Below are 16,505 nucleotides of genomic sequence, written 5' to 3'. Positions count from 1 at the left end.
TTTCAACAGTATCAATGGTGACCAAGGAAAAGGTGCATACAGGTATGTGTGTGTATGTGTGCCTACGTGGCTAGTGAAATAAAGAGCTAACAAAAGTTTGTTTTAAAAAGCTAGCATTTATTAATTTTTTACAGTGATCAGAAACAGTACCACACATATCTTAAAACATTATCTCATCTAATATTCATAAAGACTTATACAACATGTATTTTATCCTCTTTTACAGATGGAGAAAGTAAGTCATAATGAAATCATCAGCATTAAGAATCAACAACGTTTTGAGTGTTTACTATACAAGACTATAGTAAATATTCATATATGAATTTTAATCTTCATATTCACTGTTTTGAATTAGATACTCTTCTCACTGAGCATTTATGAATAAGCAAATGGAAGCTTAGAGACCTTAAATGTCAGGTCTAATGTCAAACATACATCATTTGTACTATTATTTTTTTATCCAATTAATAATAGGAACTTTATTATAAGATTCTTTCCACAAACTGAACTATTCCCAAGTGCAATTATAAGATTTTTATCTTATAAAATCTCATAATTATATCCCACATAACTGCAATTCATTAAAAATTCAAAAGCTGAAGGCTGTGAATTCGACTTCACAGCTGCATCAGGTATAATTTAGAGTCAGTCGCTCAGTCATGTCTGACTCTGTGACCCCATGGACATCAGCATGCCAGGCTTCCCTGTCCTTCACCATCTCCCGGAGTTTGCTCAGCCTCACGTCCATAGAGTTGATGATGTCATATAGTGTAGTATATACTATTGATTGCTCTGCGTTCTTGATTAAAAAAAAAAAATTAGTCCCCTTTAGTCCTTGGCCTATCTCTGTGAAATACATTCCAAAACCAATAGACAAACTTGGGCAAGTTACTTTTCCATTGATGATCATCAGTGGATGGCTGGGATAAGGAGGATCCCATATCCTCCTTATCCATATCTCAGTCTCTTAAAGGTGTCCATTTTTCTGTAGTTTCCACAATAATGTGATGTACACTAGTGTTTGGGACATTGAGAAGCTCAGACTCTAGGAGTTAAGGAAAGTCTGACTGCACAGGAAGCCTTTGGGTGTTGAATCTTATGGAGTCTGAGTGTACGGTGAAAAGAGAGTGCAACTCTGGAGCATCAAAGAGGTCTGATCATCCCGTGAATAGTTAGCTTCCCCACTCCAGACCTTGTGCTAAGATCCGGATGTCTAATGCTATGTGCTAAATGGTTTTAGTATTAGGTCTGTTTTGCAAATAAGGGAAGTAAGGCTCAGAGAGAAGTATTTTGCTCAAGACACATAGCTGGTAAGTGACAAAGAGGATGGGAACCTACAGATGTTTGCCTCTGAGCCCCAGCACTAAACACCCTGCTCAGCGTTTCCCAAAAAAAAACAGGAAGACTGCTGACTGAGGAAGAGAGACTGGGCTTAGATACCAACCCTGTTTCAGCTTGTTCTTATTGTTAACTTCGAAAGGAGTTAAGGAGGGAACCAAAAATCATAAGGGGAAGATGAGGATTTATGGAAGAAACTAAAATGAATAAGGTGGTGTGTGAAGTCAGTGAATCAAATGCGTGACGTAAATTTTAGCTTGGAAAACAGCAGTTAACGTGATAAGAGATCAGACTTTCCTGATTAAGCCTCTGTGCTCCCACTACAAGGGGGACTGGTTCAATCCCTGGTGGGGGAAGTTCTGCATATTACACAGTGCAGCCAAAAAATAATAATAATAATAATAAAGAATCATGATGTTACAGGGCTTCCAGAAATTATCTACTTTATTGTCCTATTTTTCCGATAGAGAAATCCAATGTACCATTGCACAATCATGGTCTTGCATTTTATTTAAAGACTTCCCCAGAACTACCCACCTTTTAATATTAGTAAGTTCATCCTTACGTCTGATGGTGAATCACCTGCTGAAAAAAGTTTGAACAAAGCAAGATCATCCCTCCAGCAGCTGGGAGGGTCCCATGACTCAAGTCATGCTGACACCCCATCAGGAGCTCTGTGCACTGAGAGGCGGTCTTCTTTCCATCCTATGGCCTTTTTAGGGGGATTCTAAGAGCGCAACTGATTCCTCTTTTTTGTTCTCTCTCTCGTAAATCATGAGTTGGGAAAGGTCTGGTATTTTGCAATCGTCATGCAGCCGTGAAATCAACGTGAAATGTAAGGCTTTGTGTGTGTGTGTGTGTGTGTGTGAGAGAGAGAGAGCATCTGGATCCATCTGAGTAGTCATTCACAATACCTTGTGAATCTCTAATAAATGAAAACCACAGCTGATACAAAAGACAGCTAAATTGTAGGTATTATTGAATATATCGTTTCAAATACCATCATATCTTTTATGATTAGTGCTTCTTAGGTCCTGATTAGGTAATCTTTGTTCGCTTTCAAATCACAAAGATATTTATTCTTCCATGTGAGAGAGCTTCCCATGTGGCTTAGTGGCAAAGAATCCGCCTACCAGTGCAGCAGACACCAGAGAGGCAGATTTGATGCCTGGGTCGGGAAGATCCTAGGGAGTAGGAAGTGGCAATCCACTCCAGTATTCTTGCCTGGATAATCCCATGGACAGAGGGAGCCTGGTGGGCTACTGTCCATGGGGTCCCAAAAGTTAGATGCAACTGAGCAACTGAGCACATAGGAATGCAAATAGGATTGAGCTGTTACCAAATCATATTTGAGCCCTTCAATGACTACTTTAGATAGGAAATAGGAGAAGGCAATGGCACCCCACTCCAGTACTCTTGCCTGGAAAATCCCATGGGCAGAGGAGCCTGGTAGGCTGCAGTCCATGGGGTCGTGAAGAGTCGGTGAAGAGTCGGACACAACTGAGCGACTTCACTTTCCCTTTTCACTTTCATGCATTGGAGAAGGAAATGGCAACCCCCTCCAGCATTCTTGCCTGGAGAATCCCAGGGACAGCAGAGCCTGGTGGGCTGCTGTCTATGGGGTCACACAGAGTCGGACACATCTGAAGCGACTTAGCAGCAGCAGCAGCAGATAGGAAATAGAAAAGAGAAGAAGGCTTAATATGTGTTAAAGTAAATCTGTAGCCATTTAAATTTGAGAAGAAAGAAAAAACAGAATCCCAAGCATATAAGCTGATATGGAGAATTTGAGCTGCTTTTAGAATTAGGCCCATTGGCTCTTGAGCCAAACCCATATGGGCAAGGTAGCCTTCTTTCATGGATTTTCCAGGTAAGTGTGATTAACTTCCATTGTTCTCTTTCCAACAAAAGCAAACTAGTAAATGTTTAAGTAAGTTTAGCACAATTTTTTATAATTTTATAAATTCTATGATTACAAATCAGAAGTCATTTATCAGACAGTCTCTTAATACCATATTTAAAGAGACTGCAAACCTCTCTTGAACTCCTGACTATGCTTTTTTCCATCTTTTTTCCCCAGAAGTGTTATCTAATAGCCTATTATAATTGTGTTAGGGCCAGCTCCTCTGAGAGCTCTGCTGCTGTGATGTGATCCAAGGGATCCAAGACAGGAGCCTTCACTCATCAGAGTAGTGAGAGCCGATGCACATGTGTATCTGGGTTGATAGAGGTGATGAGGAGAGGTTAATTTGCACAATGGGATTCAATTCCCCTTGGTAGTGAGTTAAAAAAAATTGTGGTTACCTGGATACCCCTGAAAAAGTAGGCTGTGAACTTTTGGAGAGCATCTCCTTACACCCTAAGGAGTTAAGAGCATTCTAGAGCTGGAGAGAAGCACCCGCACCCTGCCTTTGAGCTTAGGGCACTCCCTGGTCACCATCCTATTGAATTAACCTAATAGGCTGGGGAAGGACCGATGTGTCATTACGTCAAGGAGATGCCCACAACCGGTTCCTAGGGCTCATTTCTGTCCTGTGTGCTTGAGAAGTGACTGAGGTTGAAAGTTTAATTTTTTGATAAGAATTAGCCATTTAGAGACTTGCCTGGTGGTCCAGTGGCTAAGACTCTGAGCTCCCAATGCAGGGGTCCCAGGTTTGATCCCCGGCCGGAGAACTAGATCCCACATGCCTCAACTAAGACACAGCACAGCCAAATAAATAATTCTTATTTTAAAGACTTGTGACTCAGCTGGTAAAGAATCCACCTGCAATGCAGGAGACCTGGGTTCAATCCTTGGGTTGGGAAGATCCTCTGGAGAAGGGAAAGGCTACCCACTCCAGTGTTCTGGCCTGGAGAATTTCATGGACCGTATAGTCCATGGGGTCGCAAAGAGTGGGACATGACTGAATGAGTTTCACTCACTTCATTTTAAAGATATAGCCATTTTCTCTAGCACTCTTGGAGCAAGAATGCTGTATTCTGATAAAACTACGTTCAGTTCCACAAATGTTGGCTGAGCCCTCACTGTGTGGTGGGCTCTGTGTCAAATATTGTGGAAGCCATGGTCAGCTGAGTAACTTGAAGTGGTGGTAAAAAGTGGTATTTGGAGAAGGGGGATGCTTGGGTGTAGATTCTGGGTGTAAATGAGTTGGAGGGGAGGGGGAAAGGAATTCAATGAAGTGGGGGTAGGGTAGAGAGTTATGAGAGGGATCACCTTTGACCACACTCAAGAAATGCCAAGAAAGGGTTTGACTTGGGTTGTAATTGTTGGCTGTCAAAATGAGCTTAAGCATGTTACCGTCCCTCCTTAAGTGCAAGCATTAGTTGCTCAGTAGTGTCCAACTCTTTGCTAACCCATGGGTGGTAGCCTGGCCAGGCTCCTCTGTCCATGGAATTCTCCAGGCAAGAATACTAGAGTGGGTGGCCATTTCCTTCTCCAGGGGATCTTCCCGACCCACGGATGGAACCCAGGTGTCCTGCACTGCAGGCAGATTACCTCCTTAATCCTCCTGAAGTCTCATCTTGGGAAGATGATTCTATTGAGAGAAAAGGGAACGGAAGCTCATCATCATATACCCTCTTCTTCATTATCATCATCACATGATTGTAACCAAGCAGGGCCCTATGGTTGGATGGCATCCCCGACTCAATGGACGTGAATCTGAACAAAAACTCCGGTAAGTAGTGAAGGAGAGGGAAGCGTGGCCTGCTGCAGTTCATGGGGTTGCAAAAAGCTGGACAGAGCTTAGCGACTGAACAACAGCAAGGACCCCATGGGGCCTTCCCAGGACAGACCCCCCCCCGACCCCCAGTATTCTCTGCTTTAGCTCCTCTCCGGAGTACCTAGATAATAGTACCTGATGGACATTTCCTGAGCTGTTTTGCAGATGGAAACCACCTGCCCCCTCAAATGGAGAAAGTACTTGCTGACCATGAGCACACAGCCTCAGGCCTCCTGGAGCCCAAGGACTGATAACCCTTGTGATACCACCTGACTGTCTCACCATCAGCCAATCAGAGAATCGTGCACAAGCTGATCACTACCTTGCGACCTTCTCCTCACCTGCCCTTTAAAAACGCTCTGCCAAAACCTTTGAGGGAGCTCAGGGCTTTTCAGGGCATGAGCCACCTCGTCTCCTTGTGTGACTTCGCAATAAACCTTTCCCTGCCCCAGACTCTGACGTTTCAGTTTCTCTGCTCTCACTGTGCACAGGGGCACATGAACTCGGGTATACATGATTGCTGTAGCATGACTGGCATCTGCCACGTGCGACTCTAAGTGCTCTTCACATGTTACTTCCCTCTCACAGCTTGAAAAGTATATGCTGTGAAGTCACTTCAGTCGTGTCCGACTCTGTGTGACCCCATAGACGGCAGCCCACCAGGCTCCCCCGTCCCTGGGATTCTCCAGGCAAGAACACTTCCTTCTCCAATACAGGAAAGTGAAAAGTGAAAGTGAAGTCGTTCAGTCGTGTCCGACCCTCAGCGACCCCATGGACTACAGCCTACCAGGCTCCTCCGTCCATGGGATTTTCCAGGCAAGAGTACTGGAGTGGGGTGCCAGTGCCTTCTCCTGTATATATTTTGATAATAATAACTGCTGTATGTCGGATGCTTCCTGTGTGCTAGGTGGACACTGTGCTAAATACTTTACATTTATCATTTCATTTATACTATACAACGGTGTATATATGCCCTATATTGACAAAACAAAGGCTGGAAGAGTCCTGTGTTTGTCTCTGCACTCTCAATTTAAAGGAACCTGTTTATTTATTTGCACCCTTCCTTCACATCCCTAAATTAACCAAACCACAACACAGTGATCATTTCTGAAGAATGTGAAGTTGTTGGTTTGGTGTCATCCTCAAGAGTTCTGGAGAAATCTATCCTGCTCAAGACAGCAGGAAAAAAGAATTTCAATGCCTATTTGGTTACTAAGTATACGGAGAGCAAGACAAGACAGAGAGTTCTGAGCTCAAAGTGCAGAGAGTCTGAGTAATTGTCCAGAACAAATGAAGCGCTCAGAATGAATGACTAAGGACATTGCCACAATGTTCTCTGCTCAGCCTATTAGATCACCCCAGGAAAACACACAGCTATTTTTGAGGATGGAAAGGAGCTTTGTGTGTGCCCTCCAGCTGCTCTCTTGCCTTCTGGTAGGCTCTGAAAAAAATCCATGATGCATGCAGACAAGCGATTCTGTTCCAGCCTTTGCTACTGAAAGCACCGTCCACGGCTCAGCAGCCCTGGCTTCGCTCAGGAACTTGTTGCAGCCTCTGGGGCCCCACCTGAGAACTACTGGATTGGAATCTGCATTTTATGTAGATTCAAGGTAATTCCTACACACCTGAAAGTTGTTGTTCTCTTGCTCAGTCTTGTCCAACTCTTTGCAACCCCATGTACTGCAGCACTCCAGGCTTCCCTATCCTTTGCTATCTCCCAGAGTTCGCTCAAACTCATGTCCAATGAGTCGATGATGTCATCCAGCTGTCTCTTCCTTTGTCGCTCCCTTTTCCTCCTGCCTTCAATCTTTTCCAACATCAAGGTCTTTTCTAATGACTCGGCTCTTCACATCAGGTGGCCAAAGAATAGGAGCTTCGGCTTCAGCATCAGTCCTTCCAGTGAATACTCAGGTCTGGTTTCCTTTAGGTTTGACTGGTTTGATCTTCTTGCTGCCCAAGAGACTCTCAAGAGTCTTCTCCAACACCACAATTCGAAAGCGTCAATTCTTTAGCGCTCAGACTTCTTTATGGTCCCACTCTCACATCCGTACACGACTACTAGAAAAACCATAGCTTTGACTATATGAACTTTTGTCAGCAAAGTACCAGTTAGGAATGATGAATATACAAAAGAGGTTTCCTAGCTCATAGGAGCCTGGTAAGTGTGAATATGGTCAGGTTCAGGGCATTAGCTCTGCACACAACTCAGTCTGAGAAGCACATCTCTTCCCAGGAGGGCTCTTGAGTCAGCAACTTGCAACTGATGACATTTTCCAAGGGACCTTTTTATTTACGGACTTCCCTTGTGATTTGAGTGGTAAAGCATCTGCCTGCAATGCAGGAGACCTGGGTTCGATCCCTGGATTGGGAAGATCCCCTGGTGAAGGGAAAGGCTACCCACTCCAGTATTCTGGCCTGGAGAATTCCATGGACTGTATAGTCCAGGGGGTTATAAAGAGTCGGACACGACTGAGTGACTTTCACTTTTTTATTGACCCTTGGTTTGACTCTCTGAGAGCAGCTTCAGCTCCAGAGAATGACTACAGGACTCTTGGGAGCCCTTCTTCGCTGACCAAGTGTTGTCATGATTCATTGATATGCTCTACTTGCCTTTCCTCCTTAAAAAAGGCCTAATGTTTAGTGCTGGAGGTGATATGGTGTCAGCTGTGTTGACAAGAATGTCACAAGCTCTTCCACCAGCCTGAAGAGCTTCCACACGCCTCAGAATAGAAATGAAGCTTCCTCTTGCAGAGGCGAAATTACTACTGGAGATGGAGATTAGGCATTGATTTTTTAAACTGAATCCACATTTTCCCTGTAACTGGAAAAGAGAGCCAGTCATTCTCATCACAAACTCTCTGTTACTTCAATTCTGTATAATTTAACTACAAATTTTTTGATAGAGGAGGCATTCATGCATAACTGGAGAGAATAGGGTTAAGCCTTAAATTTTTTAGACTATCAAAAATACACCAGTTATGGCTCACAGTCTCTATATTTTGCCAAAAACTCATTAATTCACCACCTATTTTTAACAGCCAGTATTATGTTTAGAGGACTTTGATGATCAGAGAAGGGGGTGAAACACTGAGCTATCTTCAGGGAAATCCAGGAACCAATTTGGCAGGGATACCATACTGTAACTCCAGGAATAGTGTTCATCAGTGTGAGCAAAATCACTCAGTCCCTTGGGGTCTGTACTAGTTTCTGCCTGCTCATTGTGATAGTAATAGTTCCCTATCATAGAGCTGTAGCAGTCTCCTATTGCTGATTCACACCATCAATAATTTAGTGTCTTAAGGGACTACCCTGGTGGTCCACTGGGTGAGATTCAGCACTCCCAATGCAGGGGGCCCAGGCCTGCAACAAATACCGAAGATCCCACGTGCCACCACTAAGACTTGGTGCAGCCAAAATAAACAAGTAAATACATAAACATTAGGGAAAAAAAGAATTTAAAAGGATACAAATTTGCTGTTGCACAGTTTTGGAGGTGGTCAGAAGTCTAAAATTAGTCTCCTGGAGCCAAAATCAAGATGACAGCTCGGCCACAGCAGCACTCAAGCTCAGTAGCTGTGGGGCATGGCCTTAGTTGCTCCAAGGCATGTGGGATCTCCCCGGACCGGGGATTGAACTCGTGCTGCCTGTATTGGCAGGTGGATTCTTAACCACTAGACCACTAGGGAAGTCCTCTCATTGGATAAGTCCAACCCACTCAATCTGCAACCTAAACTCCCCCTTGCTGTGCAACATAACTACATCCTAATCCCTAATCTGGGGACTAGGGTGTGGACATTTTTTGGGGACCATCATTCTTCCGGGGCTTCCCTGATAGCTCAGTTAGTAAAGAATCCACCTGCAATGTGGGAGACCTGGGTTTGATCACCTGGGTTGGGAGATCCCCTAGAGAAGGGAAAAGCTACCCACTCCAATATTCTGGCCTGGAGAATTCCATGGACTAAGAGTTGGACACAACTGAGAGACTTTCCCTTTTCATTCTCCCTATCAGAGGATCTGATTTAATCTGAAGAAATTCCCTGGAGATTTATGTATAAGCAAGAATGATAATTTATTACTATTTGCTGTAACACACATAACTTTGGGGGAGCGGAGTAGGTGGGAACGCCCATGTTGGCTGATCAGCATCTCCTTTCCCTGTAGGCAAATTGACACAGAGAATCAATTTTTAAATAAAGATAGCTTGAGGAGCATGAAATCAGGACATCAAATTAAGCTGAATGATTTTAAAGGCTATTGAAATGAATTGGTGAGAGAGAAGATGTTGGTTGGATCCATCTATGTTATAATAGAGATATAACTTCCACTCATCCATTGGTATTCATTGTACTGGTACAACACATGTGTTTTAATTTTTAAATTTCATGTGGCAAAATATTGAGAAATTCAGTTGTTGTGTTCTTACTGCTTTGCAGAAAAACTTGAATGAATGAGATCACTTTTTACTTACCTCCTTGAAAAGGACGGGCTGGGATTTGAGTCCCCCAGGGCAGAATTAAGAGGTTTATATATTTGGTGTAATTGTGGTTTTGTCATATGATAAGCAGAAAGGCAGGAGTCGCCTGAGTGGGAAGTAGCTTCCTCAAGAAGCAGCTAAGAAAGAGAGGTTTTGTTTTGTTTTCTCTTTTTTGAATGGAAAAGACATAGACAACCTGTGAGAGAGAGGCAGATTCTCTGAAGGGGCATTTGGTTGCTAAGCAAGTGCATCCCATAGAGTTTGGTGAAGGAGCCTTGCGCCAGTGTTTGGCAGAGAGTGATGGAAATTTCCAGATTAACAGACTTCAGGGCATGCAATGAGAGGACTTCCCTGGTGGTCTAGCGGTTAAGAATCTGCCCGCCAATGCAGGGGCCAAGAGTTCAATCCCGCATCCGGGAAGATCCCACATGTCTTGGAGCAACTAAGCCAGTGCCCCACAGCTGCTGGGCCCGAGCGCTGAAATCCTGAAGCCCTTGCACCTAGCGTCCGTGGTCTTCAGCAAGAGAAGCCCGTTGCAGTGAGAAGCCTGTGCACCGCAGCTCGAGAGCAGCCCCGGGAGAAAGCCCTCGCCAAGTAACAAAGGCCCAGGGCAACCAACAATTAAAGGGGAAAAACCAAACAAACATGCAAAGGCCGCGATGCAACAAAGACCGACCGGAAATCTTCCCTTGGATGTTACATAAGTGTCTGGGCTCTTGAGAAACTCTGGGAGGAAACAAGTCTCTCCGCCACACAACAGATTTTTCTTCCCACTTATTCCAGTGGGAATACCAAGTCCAACTTACTTTACTTTAGAGAAAATTTTAGAAAACTAAGGTAACTTTGTTATGGTAACAGAATTATGGAGAAAATTCAATGCAAGCCATACAGGATTTTTCTTTTTTTTCTAGGTGTTTTAGCCTTCTTTTTAATCAAATAGTTCATGGGGAAATGACTTGAGGTATTGTCTACCCTGGGCTAGGAGGCTCCCGCGGAAACGGACGCAGTGTCAGGCGTGAGACTGGGAAGCAGATGTGCAAAGATGTGGCTAATGGCTCGAGATACGAAGGTAGGAAAATACGAAGAATTCTCCCAGAGCAACTGGCGAGCCTTTGTGGATCTTAGGGTAAGTGAAGCAGCGGTGAAAATGAAGGGAAAGTGTTCATCGTTCATTCTTGTTTGACTCTTTCCAACCCCGTGGACTGTAGCCCACCAGGTTCCTCTGTCCATAGATTTCCTGAGCAAGAATACTGAAGTGGGTTGGCGTTCTCTTCTCCAGGGGATCTTCCCGATCCAGGGATCAAACCAGGGTCTCCTGCATTGAAGGCAGATTCTTTACCATCTGAGCCACCAGGGAAGCCCTGAGGCAGAGGTAGAAGAGACTGCAAACTGGGTTGAGATCACAGTGAAGAACATTTTCAGTGTTGACTAAGACACGGAACTTTGGACACACCAACTGTCCCCGAACATGGGATCACCTTAGCTGAATGTCTTCCTCTCTTGTAAGATGGCATTTAAACCACACCCCAGAAGCCACATGAACAGTTACAATTTTTCTGAAGCACCGAAAACCTATGAAGCACAGGACTAGGTCCTGGGGAGGAAGCAACATGAGGGAAGGAATTCAGAAATGAATAAGGTCCCTGGGGCCGCAATCTAGTGGGCAAAACAGAATACTAACAACTTAATATTTTTAGCCCTAATGCGAACAACTGTTTTGGTGAGAAAGCCTTCTCTAGCGATCCGAGAGGGAGCCTTGGGGTACCGGGCCCCCCAGCCGCTGCTCCTCGCACTCATGCAAGACGTCAGGGTTTTATGTATACCACATTTTTTGTCATAAAAATAGACCACAGAACAGGGGGAGCTTCCGGTTCTACTCGTCCAGCTAAGGGCGTCTTCAAAGAGGAAAAGCAGGACCTGTATAATGAAGACAGAGGAGGAGGAGGACCCGGGGACAAGAATTTCTCATTATCTGTCAGACAAGGGCACAGTCCCTCATCCTAATATCTCAGTAGAACACGCTGACCCTGCGGATCAGGGTTTGCTTGAAGCTGCCAGACTGCCGTGTATCTTTTGTCTTAACTGCTTCGGTCCCTTAAAGGTAAAGAGGCTCTTCCGGGGGTGTGGCATCTCTGTGAGCCTCACAAAGCTCTGATCTGAACATGGCAGGGCTCTTCTTCCTTCTGAATGGGGGACGTGCAAAAAACAACCTGAAAGCTGGGCTGTTGCTTCATCTCTCAATGAAAGCAAAAGAGAGACGGTTTGTTAAAATTAAAGAAACTAAGACCCAGGGGTCAGAGCCCCTTTCTTAGTGTATTGCTCTTACCTGGTCTTTCACTCTGGAGAAGTGTCACATTATGATAGTAGATTTTCTCTTTTCCTTTTATAATATTGTATTTATTTTTTGGCTGAGCCACTAGGCATGAGGGATCTTAGTTTCCCAACCAGGGATTGAACTCACATCCCCTGCATTAGAAACGCAGAGTCTTAACCATGGGCCATCAGGAAAGCCTCGTGATAGTAGATTTTCAATACACATGTATGTATTTATTATAAAATGCAATAAAATAATTATAAAATGCAATAATATTAAAATATTTTATTATGATAAGATACGAATGTGTGAGTGCTCAGTCGTGTCCGGCTCTTTATGACCCCATGGACTGTAGCCTGCCAGGCTCCTCTGTCCGTGGAATTTTCCAGGCAAGAAGACTGGAGTGGGTTGCCATTCCCTTCTCCAGAGGATCTTCCTGACCCAGGGATCAAACCCATGTCTCCTGAACTGGCAGGTGAATTATTTACCACCGCGCCACCTGGGAAGCTAAAATAACCTTTACTATTGAAACTATTTCCCCCTTTTCAGTCTGTTTTGACTGAATATTCAAAAATCTTGGAGTCCAGTCTCACCGAGTCACTTGGCATGAAGTATAAATCAAAGATAGCAAGTTGGACAATCTTTGTTAACCATTTTTTAAGACTATAATTCAGTGGCATTTAGTTCACTTGTAATAATGTGCAACCAGTTATCAGCACCATCCATTTCCAGAACTTTTTCAGCATCCTAAACGGATGCTCTGTACACATGAAACAACTCCCCCTCTTCCCTTTCCTCAGGACCTGGTACCCTCTGTTCTACTTTCTGCCTCCATGAATTTGCCTATTCTAGCTTCCACATGTAAATGAAATCATACAAATTTGGGGTTTTGTGGATTAAAAAAAAAAGTGGGTATCTTTCAGGCAGACAGATGGGAGGAAAAGAAAGGGAGACAAGCCAAATGCCGCTTTCCTTGGCTCTTTCACTCCCTGGCGCGTGTCCTGGCTTCGCTCCCACACAGGATGGTCCCTCCTTCCCTGCACGTCTGCGTGGCGACGGTGCCCATGAGGCTCCTCCTTGCAGCCCCTTCTGCCGTCCATCTCAGCTCGTTTCGTTTCCTTCCTGTTCTGTAAGAGGCTTATTTCCCCTTGGCCGGCTCTGTCAGATGAGCTCAAAGGCAGGGTTGCCTTTCTCCTGCTGGCACAAATCCCTTCTTGTGCAGCCTGGCTGGGTTGGGGCGGGCGGCTGCCAGGCTTCTAGTCTCTTCCGAGGGTGCCCTGGCCACAAAGGAACTTTGTGTGTCACCACCGGGCCCTGGCGGGAGCCCAGCCGGCTGAAGCAGTGAGTCATTCCTGGTACTCGCTTTCACTGCCCTTGAGACCTGGGGCCTGGGGGGCACTGCGACCGGGAAGAAGACCTTCTCCAGGAAAAATAAAATCTGCCTCTGCTTCTCCTGCGTGGTTCTTGGTTTGTAATTACCTGTGACTTTCATAGGATGAGGCAGTCGAATCCTGGACTCAGATGTTAGTACACACCCTATACCCTTTTCCTTCTTGATTTAATTTAACCCAAGAATCCTGGAGTGGGTTGCCATTCCCTTTTCCAGGGGATCTTCCCAACTCAGGGACTGAACCTAGGTCTCCTTCATTGCAGCCAGATTCTTTACCACCTGAGCCACCAGGGAAGTCAAACATTACTGCTGCTGCTGCTGCTAAGTCGCTTCAGTCGTGTCCGACTCTGTGCGACCCCATAGACGGCAGCCCGCCAGGCTCCTCCATCCCTGGGATTCTCCAGGCAAGGACACTGGAGTAGGTTGCCATTTCCTTCTCCAATGCATGAAAGTGAAAAGTGAAAGTGAAGTCGCTCAGTCGTATCCGACTCTTAGTGACCCCATGGACTGCAGCCTACCAGGCTCCTCTGTCCATGGGATTTTCCAGGCAAGAGTACTGGAGTGGGGTGCCATTGCCTTCTCTGATATACCTCTCTACCTGTTAGTAAAGATGATTTAAAAGTGGCTTCAGAGGGAACTGACAAAACCATACCATCCTGGTCTAAAATCTCCTAGTCTCCCTACAAGAACACTGTCCTTACCTGGGACTCAGTTTGTTTATTTGTTTTTTGCTTTGTTTTTTTGACTAATAGACTCTCTGATTTACTTTGCATGACATTGGCCTCCTTCATTTCATTCTTCTTCTGTGTCTTGCTAGTGACTGGGTGGCAACTGGATACACAGTTTCATGTTAGATACCTGCCTTCAAAGCCTGACTCTGCTACTTCCTAGCTGTGTGACCTTGGGCAAGTAACTTAACTTAGCTTAGCCACAGATCCCTCCTCTGAGAAAAGGGAACAAATGATTTGTTATTCTCAAGGATGTTGTTAGGATTGCTGAAAATAATTAGGAAAAGTATCTGCTGCATACCAGACTCAGATGTTGGTACGCACCCCATACCCTTTTCCTTCTTGATTTAATGTAAACTGTTCCCAGACGGCATTCAGTGGACTTGAGTTCCTGGGACAGAACACCAAGCATCCCGAGTTCTTTTAGGTCAGGCCAATCTAGGATCGGCAAAAGTGCAGTGTGTGCTAAGACGCTTCGGTCGTGCAGGAGTCTTCCTAACCCTATGAACTGTGGCCCGCCAGCCTCCTCTGTCCATGGGATTCGCCAGGCAGGAATACTGGAGTGGGTTGGCATCGCCTCCTCCAGGGGATCTTCCCAACGCAAGGATCCAACCGGGTCTCTTATATGTCTTATATTGGCAGGCGGGAAGCGGGTAATTGATAGCATGCACTCATTTGGCTCGTGATCCTGATTCTCACTTAGGGCTTCATCCGAGAACCCACGTCTACGCGGCGCTGCCCCTTAACTACTCCATGCCAGGCTGCACCTAGGAGGGGGGTGTTCCGAAGAGACACCAGGCAAATAAAGCCCCAAATACCTGCGACGTGGTTACACAACCTGGAACTGACAAAGGGCAAAGCCAAAGAACCTAAAAGGAGTGCGATGTGGGTTTGGTTTTACCGAGCAGAAAGGCCTCTTCTAAGCAAGCCAGGACTGGCTCACCTGTGTGTTGTTACCGGGCAGGTAACTGGGAGATTCTTTCCCCAAGAGACGCTGGGGGCGCTGCTGGAGCGCGCTGAAGCTCCCCGGGGGGGTGGCGTGGGACGTGATGCATTCGGCCGTAGGAACTGTCAGGGCTTGGGTTTCTATTTGTGAAAACTTTCTGTATTGGTTGGTTGCTTCTCCCCAGCCTCCCCCGCGATGCGCTGTGCTCCCCGCGGCACAGCTGTGATGGGACTCTAAACCCTGGCTGCCAGCGGACAAGGACGATTAGGTTGGACGGATGCTGACCGTGGCGTCCTCCGGGTGGGGTTCCGCGGGGTGCAGCCCGCTGAGGTCAGAGAGACGTGGCTCGCGCTCCGGGTAAGTTGCAGGTCCCCGCCAGGCCCACAGCTTGCAGCGCAGACTTGAAATCAAATTACTAAGATCATCATTTCAGGCAATTGTACTGGTGCTAGAGACCACCCGTCTGGGACTCGGGTTGGGCGTGGACGTCCGCCAGATCTGTGATGATCTCGTTTCCACCCCGGAAAGCGCGGTTCCATCCGAGTCCCCCGGCTAGGGGTAGGGAGGGGTTTCCGGAGGCAACCGGGCGGAGAGCGGGGGAGTGCATAGCTGCTCCGGCGGACCCCAGCCCGCGCCACCCGGGGCCCGGGGTCGGGAGGAGAGCAGGGGCCCGCGTTCCTTCCAGCTCGCCTCCGCGTCTCCTCCCAGCGAGCAGCAGGCCGGGAAGCGGCGCTCCGCTCCGCTGGGGGCGTTTCTCCGATTTGCTGCCGGAGCCCGGGATATTTTTGGCTGGCGCGGGGAGATGTGGGCGAGGGGCGGTGTCAGGGCGCCGCTTCCCCCTCGTCGCCCCCTCTCTCGGTCGCTGGGGGGCGCAGTGACCTCTCCACGCCGCTCGGAGCCGGGCCCATAGAGGAGCCGACGCGCGGAGCCCAGCTGGCTTTTCCACCGCTGAGGTGAGCGGAACCGGGCCGGGGATGCAAGGGCCGCGGGAGGCGGGGGAGGGCGAGGAGGGTGGTGGGAGGGGTGCCAGAGAGGCCTGCGCAGAGCGGAGAGTGCGCGGGAGGGGGGCCCCAAGATAGGTCAGGGCAGTGCTGAGTCCCCCCGACCCCGGGAGATCTTTGCGGAGTTGACCTGCAAAGGGATGGGGTGCGGGGTGGTGGGCGACCCTGTGCTCGGCTTGGGTCCGGAGGGGCGCAGGAGCCGGACCGCCAGGCACCGAGGGCGCAGAGCGACTCTTCCGTGAGCGCAGAGCCTGAAGCGGTCCCGGACGCAGAGTGGCTTTTCTCGGTTCCACAAAAGCCAGTACCCACATGGCGAGGGCCCCCCAGAGGACCACCTCCCCAACACGCCCCAACAAACTACTGGCACAGCCACTTTCTGCGGCTTAACCGAAGTAGGTGAGAGCCCGAAAGCGGCACACCGGGCTTCTCTTCGGCCGAGCGCCAGGTGTGGGATCCACCTGCTGAGATTGCGGCGGGGACGCGCCAGCTGCGTTTCACCCTCACCCCGCCTGCCGGGTGACCGCGCGGGAGGTTTGCTACCGACCTCCTGCGGAGTTGATGCTGTCAGCTTGGGGAATGTAGAGAACCTTCC

General features: G+C 47.2%; 1 protein-coding gene and 1 long non-coding RNA gene across 5 annotated transcripts in view; both read left to right on the top strand.

Moving 5' to 3' along the window:
• Positions 1–6,530: 6,530 nt before the first annotated feature.
• On the top strand, positions 6,531–12,147 carry LOC121820420 (uncharacterized). Its single transcript, XR_006060914.2, has 2 exons — positions 6,531–6,670; positions 10,517–12,147. It is a non-coding gene; the product is annotated as an uncharacterized LOC121820420 (long non-coding RNA).
• An 861-nt stretch (positions 12,148–13,008) lies between these two features.
• Positions 13,009–16,505, top strand: part of RUBCNL (rubicon like autophagy enhancer) — a 43,473-nt gene continuing 39,976 nt past the window's right edge. Inside the window, exon 1 of one of the 4 annotated variants that reach the window (XM_042254685.2) lies at positions 13,009–13,189. The gene's annotated coding sequence lies outside the window, so the exon portion shown is untranslated. Of the gene's footprint in view, positions 13,190–15,054; positions 15,270–15,802; positions 15,866–16,287; positions 16,310–16,505 lie in introns of those variants that run through there. The other 3 variants (XM_004012064.5, XM_015098058.4, XM_042254687.2) reach the window with 3 other exon arrangements.

This window comes from Ovis aries, chromosome 10, assembly GCF_016772045.2.
Source record: "Ovis aries strain OAR_USU_Benz2616 breed Rambouillet chromosome 10, ARS-UI_Ramb_v3.0, whole genome shotgun sequence".
Taxonomy (NCBI): Eukaryota; Metazoa; Chordata; class Mammalia; order Artiodactyla; family Bovidae; genus Ovis; species Ovis aries.
The sequence above is the reverse complement of the archived record's forward strand: the minus strand, read 5'-3'. Positions and strand labels throughout refer to the sequence as shown.